We start from the raw sequence: 12,577 nt of genomic DNA, 5'->3' as shown, positions 1-12,577 counted from the left end.
CAGATGGATACTGCCAGGATGTGTATGAAGGACCTGGCCGGTGCTATTTGCAGAGCAACAAGAGCCCTGATAAACCAAGACTGATGCCCAACGGCCTGAGACTGGCCCATCACTAGAGACTCACATGTCACAATAAGGCCAGAGTCCCAGGATCCCCGCACCTCCTCCCCCAGGAGAGCCCCAGGAGTCCCTGTCCCCTGCCCCCAGGAGAGCCCCAGGAGTCCCTGTCCCCGCCCCCAGGAGAGCCCCAGGAGTCCCTGTCCCCCGCCCCCAGGAGAGCCCCAGGAGTCCCTGTCCCCCTCCCCAAGGAGAGCCCCAGGAGGGAACGCAGGGATGTGGGAAGCAATGGCAGGGGTCCCATGGGCAAAAATGCAAAAAATGCGGAAGAGAATGAAGGCTGCCAAAGTCACGTTCAGGCACCCAGGGTGGCCTGGCTCAGGGCTCTCGGGGAGGTGATCGCGTCCAGGTCGGCTCACAGGCGTGTTCTCCCCTCACCTCCCACCACCATCCTGAGGTTTGTGTTCAGGGCTTGCTCTGAGCCCCACACCCCCCACCCCGCCCCCGGCCTTAGATGTATTGCAGCCTTCACCGAGTTCTGAGGGATTGGAGGTACATTGTTCAAATCTGCAGCCTCTGGTACCAGGGAAATTTTCCACTCACGAATTCAAGGAAAGGGGGTTACTGGCCAGTGCGGCTCAGTTGCTTGGAGCGTCATCCTGGCAGCAAAAGGTGGTGAGTTCAGCCCTGGCCGGTTTGGCTCAGTGGTTAGAGTGTCAGCCCTCAGACCCAAGGGCCACAGGTTCGAGTCCCTGTGAAGTGCATGTACCTCGGTTGCAGGTTCAATCCCTGGCCCCTGCCAGGGTGTGCGCTAGAGGCAACAGATTGATGTTTCCCTCTCTCTCTCTCTCTCTTTCTTTTTCAATTAATAATAAAAAAGGATAAAGACACAGACATCTCACAGGCACCCAAGCCTAGGGCTGGGCCCATGCGCAAGCGAAGGAAGGACAGCTGCCCCCAGGTCTGGCAGAGGCGCCCTCTGTCTCCCAGGGTTCATCTCAGGACCTTCTTCCTATGACAGGCCCTGCGCTTCCCGTGGGCACAGCTGCTGTGGTGCCTACGGTCCCAGCCGCCTCGCTGCTGGGGTGACTGTGAGTAACGGGGAATAAATGGAAGCAAGATGTATAAATTTGGCATCATCTTCAAAGCAAAGCCACTTGTCCTGGACCTTCTCCTCGCCGTGAGAAGGGCTGGAGATGCGCCATGGACCAGCCTCAGTCACGCCAGGGACGGCCCCCAGGGGATGCACAAGGGTCAGAGGATCGGACAGCCCGGACGCGGACAGCTCCCTGGCCGGACGCCTCGGCTCCACTCACCCCGGCTGCCCTGAAGGAAAGCGAGCTGCTCTTTTAGAGTCACTTTACCTTTTTGTTTTTGTTATTAATCCTCCTCACCTGAGGATATTTTCCCATTGATTTTTAGGGAGAATTGAAGAGAGAGGGAAAGACAGAGGGAAACATCGATGTGAGGGAAACACATCGATTGGCTGCCTCCTGCAGGAGCCCGGGCCAGGGAGGAGCCTGCAACCAAGCCTGGACCCTTTGGTCCGTAGGCCAATGCTCTATCCACTGAGCCACACCAGCCAGGGCCTGAGTCACTTTATCCTGAGGTCTCCGTTGCAGTATCTTGGTTTGCATCCTCACTGATCAAGGCTGGAGGGCCAGCCCACAGAGGGAGCTTCCCTGTGGGGGGCAGGGCCACCCTGGCCCACTGTCTTAATCAGCTCGAGCTGTGGTGATAATACCACCAGCTGGCGGCTTACATAACGGACACTTATTTCTCAGTCCTGGAGTCTGCAAGTTCAAGACCAGGCGCCAGCATGGCGGGGGATTGGCGAGGCCCTCCTCCTGGCCGCAGACAGCCCTGCTGCGTTCGGCGTGCGGAGACAGAGGCTCAGGTGTCCCCTAAGAAGGACACCATCCACCACGGGGCCCACCCTCACAGCCTCATCTGCACCTAATTTCCTCCGAAGGTCCCACCTCCTAACAGCATCGCCGTGGGGGGTAGGACTTCAGTAAATGCGTTTGGGGGGACACACACATTCGGTCTATAAAGGCACGGTGGCCTGAGTGGGCAGTTTGGGCAGGACTCGCAGCCCACAGACCACGCCTGGGGCCGGTCAGGGGATAAGCAGCTGAACTCACATCTGTCACTGCACTTAGGCGCCTGAAAGTCCTCGGCCTGGAGGGTCCCCGTTAGTAAGCACCCTCCTCTCACCTCTCTGGTGAATGATGTTTGCTGGGTGCGAGTCATCTATTCTCTTTATTTTTTCTATTTCAGACATTTTATTTTTCCAGTTCTAACATTAGGCTTTGATAAGTACAAAAGGCTCACAAGTACAAACATTTCTGGATAGCTATACAGTAAAAAAAACACCATAAAAACAAAACAATTTTTTTAAGTTGGGCAATTTTCATCTCTACATAGCGGAGTGACAGTGTTCTTGAAGTGTGATGGTGAAAACGGTGGAAACGATTTCACCGTGATGACATCAACATTCCTGATGACTCTTTCCCACTTGTCTCGGGAAATCTGTCCTGGGTGCTGATCCTGGACGGATTCCTCGTTCGTATTTCACAGCAGCCACTTCCCTGCTTCTTCGGGGCTTCGATGAGGAGCCTTCGCTGTGCGGCCCTGATGCTCTGACCAGAGGAAGACTCTGACCCCCGCCTCAGAAGCAAGCAACGCTCAGATTTGTAACTACTAACCTTTCCGATGTTTTATAAAGAGAGAGTGATGACGGAAAAGACCAATGAATTTTTTCATAATAATTTCTCTCCCGGCAAGGATTTAATTTACATAGACACACTGCAGATGAATTACTAGTCCATTTGATGAGCTTTAACTTTTTCAAAGTATTTTTTTAAAATTCTCTTGAAAAGATCAATTCTTCCTACCTGTAGGATTCTGAGTGAAAATGACCCGCTGGAACAGGGGAAGTCTGAGTTTGTCTGAGTTTATCTTTGTTTCCCCTCCTAGTAACCTGCTGGACACAGAGCACAGATCTCCTAGGTCCATGGTCGGCAAACTGCGGCTCGCGAGCCACATGCGGCTCTTTGGCCCCTTGAGTGTGGCTCTTCCTGAGCCTGAGGAGGACCCTAATTAAGTTAATAACAATGTACCTACCTATATAGTTTAAGTTTAAAACATGTGGCTCTCAAAAGAAATTTCAATCGTTGTCCTGTTGATGTTTGGCTCTGTGGACTAATGAGTTTGCTGACCACTGTCCTAGGTCTTCATTCAGCAGCTTAGGTGTGGCTGAGATTAAACAAAACAACAAAACAAAACGCACGGTGATTGGTAAGAAGATTGGCGCATGTTGTGGACGTGAAGCGCAGACCAGTGCTGGGGAGCCGGCTCGGCAGCGGTCGCAGCCCAGACTGGGTTCCCTCCGCTTAGTAAGAAGGAAGTCATCCTCGGACCCCCGCTCCACGCAGCACCCCTTTCCTCACGCCGCCACCAGCCTCTCCGGGCAGCTTTCTTCTCCGGCTCCTGCCGTGTGAGTGGTGAAAGGACTGTGAGGCTTCTGGCTTTGAAGGTGCCGAGGGGAGAGGGGGTTCTGGGGCCTCTGGGAAAGTCCTCATCCCGTCACGGCCCCTGTCGGCCTCCTGTGCCTTCACGCTCTCTCTTGTCCCTGCTCCTTGCTTCCTTTTGGGGTTCTTTCTTTCCTTGAGGCCACCTCGTGTTTCTCCTTGAGGCCTGGCTCTTCCTCACATCACGGTGGGACCCCTGATTTGCTGCTTTTATATGCGGCCTCTTGAACTGCCTTGGAAAATCCCCATTTTCTGGAGTTCTCTTACTTTTCGTTAATTTGTATTCTTGCTCCCGAATTTCCTATTTGTCATCATAGTAGCAGGTGAAGGGAGATGTGGGAAAAGGTCTGGCGAAACGTCCGCCTTCCTGTACGTGCATGTGCATAAGGGCCTTCTTGGCCACAGCTGTAGCGGCTCGCTGAGGCTGATGGTCCAGGTGATGGCTTTGTGGGTGGTCCAGGCGGAGTGGTTGGCGATGCTGCCTTCAGGTTTCTGGGCAAGCGTCGGCACAGCGGCCTGGCATGTCACACCGTCACATCGTGTTCTCCAGGCAGGTCTTCCATGACATCTGTGCGCAGAAGTCATGGGCAAAGAACAGCCTAAGCAAAGCGGGCTGGACAGGCGTCCTGGAGGTGTCCTCTCGGAGCAGAGGGAGCAGCGCGGACTTCTTGTGGAAAGGGGCAATTTTTTGACAAATGGCGCCATTTGTCACAATTTCTACAGGTGACGTTTTTGCTTGCTGTATGGTATCGGTGGGTCCCTCTTCCAGACGATCTATTATTATATCTGGGCCTCAACACCTTTGTCACGGATGGGCCAGCTTACACCATCTTCTCCTTCTGTAAGCCAGAGCTCCCTTTGAGTCACGTCATCTCTTCCCGAGTCCACGAGGGCCCTGGTTAAAACTGGAGACTCTTCCTTCAGTCATTTCTTCAGTCGGCAATTCTTCAAACCACCGAGTCCAGGCCCCGTGCTGGGAACTGTGGCGTGCAGGTCAGACAAGGCCCCTGTTCTCCAGGAGCTTAATTTACAACTGAATGGGAGCTGGCTCAGTGGGTAGAGTGCTGGCCCGTGGACTGAAGGGCCGCAGGTTCGATTCCGGTCAAGGGCCTGTACCTCCGTTGCAGGCTCAGTCGCTGGCCCTGGTGGGGGCATGTCTGGGAGGCAACCAGTCCATGTGTCTCTCTCACAGCGATGCTTCTCTCTCTGTCTCTCCCTCTCCCCTCCCACTCTCTCTAAAAATCAATGGAAAAATGTCCTCAGGTGAGGATTAACGAAAAAATAAAACAAAATAAAAATGCATTTAAAAAATAAATAGCCTGGCTGACATGGCTCAGTGGTTGAGCATCAACCTATGAACCAGGAGGTCATATAATTCAATTCCCGGTCAGGGCTGTGGGCTTGATCCCCAGTGTGGGTCGTGCAGGAGGCAGCCAGTCAACGACTCTCTGTCATTATTGATGTTTCTCTCTCTCTCCCTTTCTCTCTAAAATCAATAAAAATATATATTTAAACATGAATAAATAAATAAATAAATAAATAAATCCCATTGTCAGTTAACATGCTGCGACTGACCAGGCAGCTGCCGCTGGGTGGGTAACTCACACCCCTGCCATCACCCCGCAGGCCAGCTGCCCCGGGTGCTAAGTGCTCTGTGCTACTAAGATTAGGCAGCAGCTGTCCAGGTCCCTCAGCCCCAGGGCGGCTGCTGGTACTGAACCCACGGTGGCTGGCTGTGGGGAATGTGAGCAGTCCAGCCCTGCCCGTGGGGCAGAGCCGCAGACGGGGCCTGGAGCACCTGCGTCTGTTTCCTGCTGCCCTCTGAGACCCTGCCCAGCTCTGCCCCTGCTCCTTCCAGAGCCTCCTCTGGCCCCGAGGCCTGGCCGTGTCTAATGAATTACTCTTCCAATGGCCCCTCAATGTCTCCACAAAGTAAAGAGGTTGATGCTCTCCTTGGACAAGTGTCAGGTAATGGCAGCCCCTGTAGGCTTTGTAAGTTGAAAGGGGCCTGGATGACACTAACTCAAAAGGCAAATCCGTAAGTGTCAATCCCCCTGCATCGTTGTGGCAGAGACGGATAGACCCTCTAACTTTCACGGGAACATGCTGCCCAAGTAAAGACTGTGCTCCCAGCTTCCCCTGCCGCCAAATGCTGCCCCGAGGCCACGTTGTGACCAGGAGCCCAGCAGACAGCTCCTGTGGGTGTTTCCATAACGGGCTGCACTTCTGCCTTTGTCCCCTCTGGCCTTCAGGCCTGGCTGTGATGACCGCGGGCCCATGCACCAAGGGGGCCAGGAGAGCAGGGCCCGTAGGAGGGATGGTGGAGGGTGAGCTGGAAGGGGCCTGGCCCCCGAGGACGCAGTGAACAAAGCCAGCACCCTCCTCCGGGACCACCTTCCGGAACTGAGTGAGAGGGACGTAACCCACACTGTCGAAGCCATTTTATTGAGGGGTTCTCTTGCTCACGGCCAAGCCCCAGCTCTAAGGATAAAATTGTCATTTTATCCTTCCTTCCTTCCTTCCTTCCTTCTTTCCTTCCTTTTTTATTTATTAATTTATTTAGTGTTAAATTCACCATTTTATTTTTTTAATATATTTTTATTGATTTCAGAGAGGAAGGGAGAGGGAAAGAGATAGAAACATTAATGATGAGAGAGAATCATGGATTGGCTGCCTCCTGCACTCCCCACACTGGGGATCGACCCTACAACCCAGGCATGTGCCCTGGTGGGGTGTTATGCCATGAGATCAGACAGGGGCCACCTGCCATCCATACATTTGGGCAAGGGGCACAGCCCTCCTGGGGGTTGTGGGTATGATGCCACGTAGATGGTGGGTATGAAAGGCGGGTGTTTCCTTTATTAACACAAAAGCTATGTTGTGAGCGAGCTGGGATGCAGGTACCGCAAAGGCAGACACTGCACCGGCCAGTCCGCCTGAAGGATTTGCTCCTGAGAGCGCCCAAGCCTCCCTTTCCGGTTGTAATCCAGTTTACGCATTTTCTTTTGCATTTTTCTGCTTCCCAGCTCTTCCTCAGGGTAAAATAAATGCAAAACAGTCTTTTTTCATTCCTCCCCTTGGGTTTGATTCCTACGGACTAGCTCCTTACCATGCAGTGTTTCTAGAACGACGGGGAGAGGTCAAACCCGTCAGGAAGAGGAAAAGCTGGCCCACCTTACAGGCTGGGCAGGTTCTGTGCTGCCCTGTGTCATCGGCTGCGGATCTGAGTGTCCTGTGCCCCCCATAGCTCGGCAGCCCTGGGAAGAGCACGGCCCGGCCTCCGTGTCCCAGCCTCGCAAAGGGCGGCACCCAGGCCACAGAGGTCAATGCTGAGGCCGGTGATGGTGGGATCTGTGGGCCTGACCCCCCGCCTGGACCGAGACTGAAGGCAGAGCAAGCCCGGACCAGCCGGCAGGGGCTGCTGACTCTGGCGAGGGGTGCAGGTCCTGCCAAGACTCTCCTGCTGCCCGCCCAGCCTGCTGCCTGCACATCGGGCATGGGAGGCTGAGGGGGTTGGAGCAGACCAGCCCGTGGCAGCAGCCCCACAGTGTAGCCCCTCCCCCCCCCCCAGGGCAGTGTTTGCAGCCTGGGGCCAGGGGCCCCACCCTGACAGTGTCTTGTGTGTCCCTGTCCTTGAGCTGGATGAAGGGGGAGGGGCCTTTCTGTTTCTCCCCAAGAGCGAGAGCCTTTTCTGAAACATTTGCCCGGCTCCAGCCACAAGGAGGCCTGGGCTCGAGGAAACCATGAGGCAGTGCTGGGAGGGTAGAAATGAGGACGGTGATGCGGCCAGGGCACCCTGGACACGCTCCCTGGACTCTGCCGCCTCGGGGCCAGGTCCTCGCTTTAAAAAGGACGTTAGTAAATCGGAGCCACCGGCGTGGCCCAGTGGGTGAGCGTCGACCTATGAACCAGGAGGTCTCAGTTCAATTCCCCATCAGGGCACTTGCCCAGGTTGCAGGCTCGATCCACAGTGTGGGGTTTTCAGGAGGTGTTGGGATCCGACCCCAGCAGGTCCAGGGGTTCCCAAAGTTGTGGATGGAGTCAGCGAAGAAGAAATGACATGGAGGCAGCGTTCAGTTCATCAGCATAGTTGGGTTCTCTAGCCAGGATCTCCAGCCAAGTTCTGTAGCCAGGTTCTGTCTTTTATTGTCTTGTTACATCTGTATTTATACCAGTTGATTTTAATCCTATCAATTTCTATTCCAAAGGTTAGGGCGTTTCTTATCTCCATTCCAGGGAGTAAAGATTATGTAGCTTAAGTGTGATTGTTTGTAAAGTGATTAACTACCCGCCTGGCGCTTAGTTAAGGGGTTTTATTCCCTCCCTAACTTCAGGGAAAAATCCCCACCTGGGGAAACAACCTTTCTCGGAGAGGTTAAAACACATAGTGCCAAGAAGGGGAGCAAACATATTAAGAACAGTATGCCATATACGCCAGGTCCCTTGGAACATATGATGTGCAGATGTTTCTTCCCTGCAGTGACTGTGTCAAGCAGCAAGGATGGACCGACTTCCGGCAAGGAGGCAACTGATCAATGGTTCTCTCCCATCACTGATGTTTCTTTCTCTCTCTCCTCTCTCCCTGCCTCTCTGATACCAATAAAAATATATTTTTAAAAAACTAAATGGAAAAGTGCAGAGGAGAGGAGCTGAGCATGACGGGAAAGGTTAGAGACCACCTCACAGGAGGCTGGAGAAGGGACTGTGTCCGTTTGAAGGGTGAGCACTAGGGCAGGAGGAGAGCTGTGTGCGGCCCTGGAGGGCTGTGCGCACCGGGCCTCCTGCGCCCTCCAGGCGAGAAGCAGGGCTGAGCTGCAGGTGGAAGGAGCCAGGCCTCTGCTTAGCTTCCCAACAGCGGGATGTCCCAGCAGGCGGGCGTGCACAGCCCGACAGTCACCTGGAGGTTGACCTGTCCCAGGAGATGGGCTAGGACACCTCGGGCACTATTGTCCGCACCGGTCATGGTGGGTTTGGCCACAGCGACCATGCACGACCTGGAGCCCTCAGCTGAGGCTGCAGGAGGAAGGTAAAGACTCGGCGGATGGACCATAACACCGGCATTTCTCAAATCTCTGGCAGACTCAAGTGGTCCAGCCAGAAAAGAGTCGTAAAATGCCCCACATTCTCATGTGCATCTGCCCCGAGGCCAAGGCCATAAGACCATGCTGCTCAGAGGGGGTCCACTTGTTACCGATTAGGCAGACAGAAACTTCTCCAAAGGAACTTTACTTTCTGAAGCCGAGAGGATGTGCTGGTTGGTACCAGACCTTCCTCCAGGGAAAAAGCAAATGGAGCCTCTTAGTGCCTGGGCAGGAGAGAGGGCAGGCAGGTGGGAGGCTCTCACAGTGTGGCCACGCCCCCTGCCCCTCCGCCCGCCACCCTGCACACCCAGGACCCCTGTGCAGACCACGCATTGCTGTGTGTCCCCTCTACTCTGGCCGCCTCCACCTGCGCACACCTTACGACACATTGGCAAAGGACCCGGATGGTGGAGAGGAATCCCAGCCTCTCCCGCCTCACATGGTGCTCTCTGGACTCGCCCGTTGTTCCCCGACTTACAAGATAGGGACCAGGTCAGCAGGAAGCAGCTTCCGGAAGTCTGCCAGCCAGGGCCTAGTGACCAAGGTGACGAGGTCCCTTCCCCTGAGGGCAGGAGTAGTCCGCCTTACCAAGGGGCCTTCTAAAACAGCCCCCTCCTTCTCAACTTTTCATACCACGTCCTCACCTAGAGCAAGAACTCAACCCCAGACCCGCTGAAACAGGCACGGGCCAGATGCCTTAAATGCGGGTACCAAAGGGACATTTCTACCGAATGACACCCTAGGGGGCTCCCGTGATGGCTGGTGAGGGGTTCCCACCCGGCCTGCCAGGCCTCCGCCCATGTCCCACCAGCGTGACTAGTCGACCCCATGTCACAGTGCTCCCCACTCCCAGCCCTCACTCCACTGCAGAGCTGAGCATCTGGCCTCGCCACTGCGAACAGACCTGCCGTGGATCATGGAGCCCTCTTCCTCGGCGTGCACACTTTCTGCTGCCAGGATGAGTCATCATGCAATCCGCACCCTCCCCCGCTGGGCACCCTCCCGCTGGCACTGAAGCAGTGTGTGCGTGAGCGTGCTGTGGCCCGATGGTGGCTTGCCCTCTGAGGCCTCTGCGGGCGTTGGCCCAGGGGCTCAGAGAGCCAATAGCTTGGGTGGGGGTGGGGTCTGATTTTTAGATCTGAATCTCCCTCGTGCACCTGCCAAGCCACACCCCCTCTTCTGCAGGCCTGTGAAGCTCCATTTTAGTCTGTTTCCTGGGTTTGAACCTGTCATCCTCACTTGGATGAGGTCCCTAACCTGCTGCTCTTCCTGCTCTCTGCTCCCCTCCACCCAGCCCACACACTGCACCAGTCCTGGGAAGAACCATTCATAGTACTCCAGACCCATTCCGCCCCCCTCGCCTGCACAGAAAAGAGATGTAAAAATTGCTCTCTCTCCTCCCCCCCCCCCCCACCCCAGCCTTCAAATGCCTCCATCCTCCATCCTCTTTTCTGCAGAGAAAAACTGGATCTCCGTAGGCAGGCACTGAGCCACTTGCCTGGTTCCTGTGGTCCACACCTCCCCCGCCCCCCACGCCCAGCTACACTCTGCACCTGCCAGAGGCTCCCTGCCCTCCCGAGAACCTCGAACTTTCCACCTTCAACTCGCTGCTACAGCACCCTTTGCCGAAGGGGCCTCAGAACAAGAGCCCAGCCCAGCCCAGCCCAGCGCAGTCCAAAGGAACACGGTGTGCTCAAGTTATCCATTACTAGGGTTAGAGGAGGTCACAGGGCGGGAAGCACGCTGGCAAGCAAGGAGAAAGGTGCACAGAGGATGGGGGCCTCCTGAGGGTATCCAAGGGTATCCGAGTGGGAAGGTGGCAAAGTCATAGCAACAGCCCCAAGGTTGGATGAGGTCAGATGGAAACGGTTCATTATAATTAAGCTAGCTACTTAATAGCTCTTGCTGTGCATAGGCACTGCGCTTCGTTAGCACTTTGCCACAACTCCCATTTAATCCTTGCAACCCTGTAGCACTCCTTTTTTACAACTGGGGGAGAACAGGCGACTTGACCCAGGTCGCACAGCTGGCACGGTGGCAGCTGGGAGTGTGAATGCAGGCCTGTCTTGCTCTTCACCAGGTGGCTCTTTGTGGTGAGGCACTTAGGTGGGTGACACAATTCTGGAAGGTCGAGAGTGGCAGGGAAGGTGGCATCTGCACCGGGTTCCCAGGGGGCTGAGATCCTGTTCTCTGTTGGCAATGCGGGGTTCTGGGGCGGGGGTACCAGACCTTGCTAGGGGTGGGCAGGGAGTTCCTGGGAGGCCTAGGGGAGGCTGATTTAGAATGAGATTCCCCTTTGGCCATGAAGGCAGGACCCTCAGGACCTGTCAGAGTTTACACGCAGGGGAGGGGGTGGGAGAATGAGCGACTGGGGAGCTAACATTTGATGGGGAAGGGGGAGGAGTATCCCCCAGAGGAAGACAGTAGGCCAAGGACAAGAGGGAAAGTTCATCCTGCCCAAACACAGTCTCCTTGGCATATGCCACCGCCCCACAGAGCTAGAGAGCTAAGATAAGACAACTCTTTTTTTAAAGACAAAATGGGGGTTCTAATTAAAAATCTGTCACTCCGAGCCTTTCTCCACCAGCTTTGTTTTATGGCATGCTTGTACTGGAAAAGAACGAGAGGGGAGAGGGAGACAGAGAAATCACGGTGGGTGTGGGGAGGGTGGACAAGGGGAGTGTGCACAGGGAGGGCCCACTCCCTCCCCCACCCCTCCCGGTCTGTTCCACCTCCTCCCCGCACTCCTCCATTTCTGCTGATTCTGCCCTCCAGCTCTCTTTCCTCGGACAGGTAGCTGGTGTCCAATAAACACACGCCCTTGCAAGTGACCTGCCTGCTGGAAACTCCTGGGTGGGGTAACTCCCATGGGAGGGGACCAGGGCATCCTGTCCGCAGGTGCAGCCTCTTCCTGCAGCGCTTCAGCAGCTGGGGATTTGCCAACACAAACTGCAGGGAAAGCAGGGTGGCTTCCTGTCTCAGCACTGGGCTCTCAGGGTCGCCCTTGAGGCAGCCCTGCCCGTGGCACCCCTGTGGGGCTGGGCAGACAGGTGGCTGCTGCTTTCCTTAACTCCCGGGGTTCTCAGGTTGGCCCAGACCTTGCAGGTGGGCCTGAAGAAGGATTCGCGGGAAAGAGCACGTTCTATTCAGTTCATGCTCATCCTCAGACCTGCGAGTTGACCTTGGAGACAAAGGTGCCCCAGACAAGCAGCCCAGACTGGGCGATTCCTGGACATGGGGCTGGGAATCTGCCCCGATGGGCCCTGTTGCCCTGGATGGATGGATGCCTCTCCCCGGCGGTGACTGCAGAGCACCCTGCCTTTCTGCTGTGTCACTGCCCCCAGAGGCATGTGCGAAGCCACTCAGGGGCTCCGGAGGTGGGGGACATGAAACCAAGGAGTCTAGCTTTTCAGCAGCAGGGAGGGGAGGGGAGGGGAGCGCATGCCCAGGGCTGCCTGGAACGTCTAGCCATTCGAGCTGTTGTCCCAAACCCTTTAGTCCCAGGGATTTCACAACCAAACGAAGGGGCCGGTACCCCCCAAAGGGGCGCACAGGCATGTCCGTGAGAAGGCCAGCCACGGGCTCCGCACCAAGGACAGTCCGCGGTGGCTGGGTCACGTGCAGACATGGTCGCTGGGGTCTAGACTAGCACGGACCGCCTGGCAGTGCCTTTGGTCTCGGAAGGAAGACTCCCTGGGGGTTGGTCGGCCTCCGTCACCCTCCAGGCCCCGCGGCCCGGCTGCGCTCTGGGTGGGTCAGCAAGTGTCCTGCTTGAGGTGGTTCGGGCCGCCCACACGGAGCGCAGCCGGGCAGTCAGGGGAGGGCAGGGCTGGAACTTCAACCGCAGCGGCGGGGAGCGCCCAGGGGCGGCAGGTGCAGGAGCGGGGAGGCGGGGCGGAGCTGGGC

This window comes from Myotis nattereri, assembly GCF_964212035.1.
Source record: "Myotis nattereri genome assembly, chromosome: 18".
NCBI classification, from domain to species: domain Eukaryota; kingdom Metazoa; phylum Chordata; class Mammalia; order Chiroptera; family Vespertilionidae; genus Myotis; species Myotis nattereri.
Note: the sequence above shows the minus strand (reverse complement) of the source record.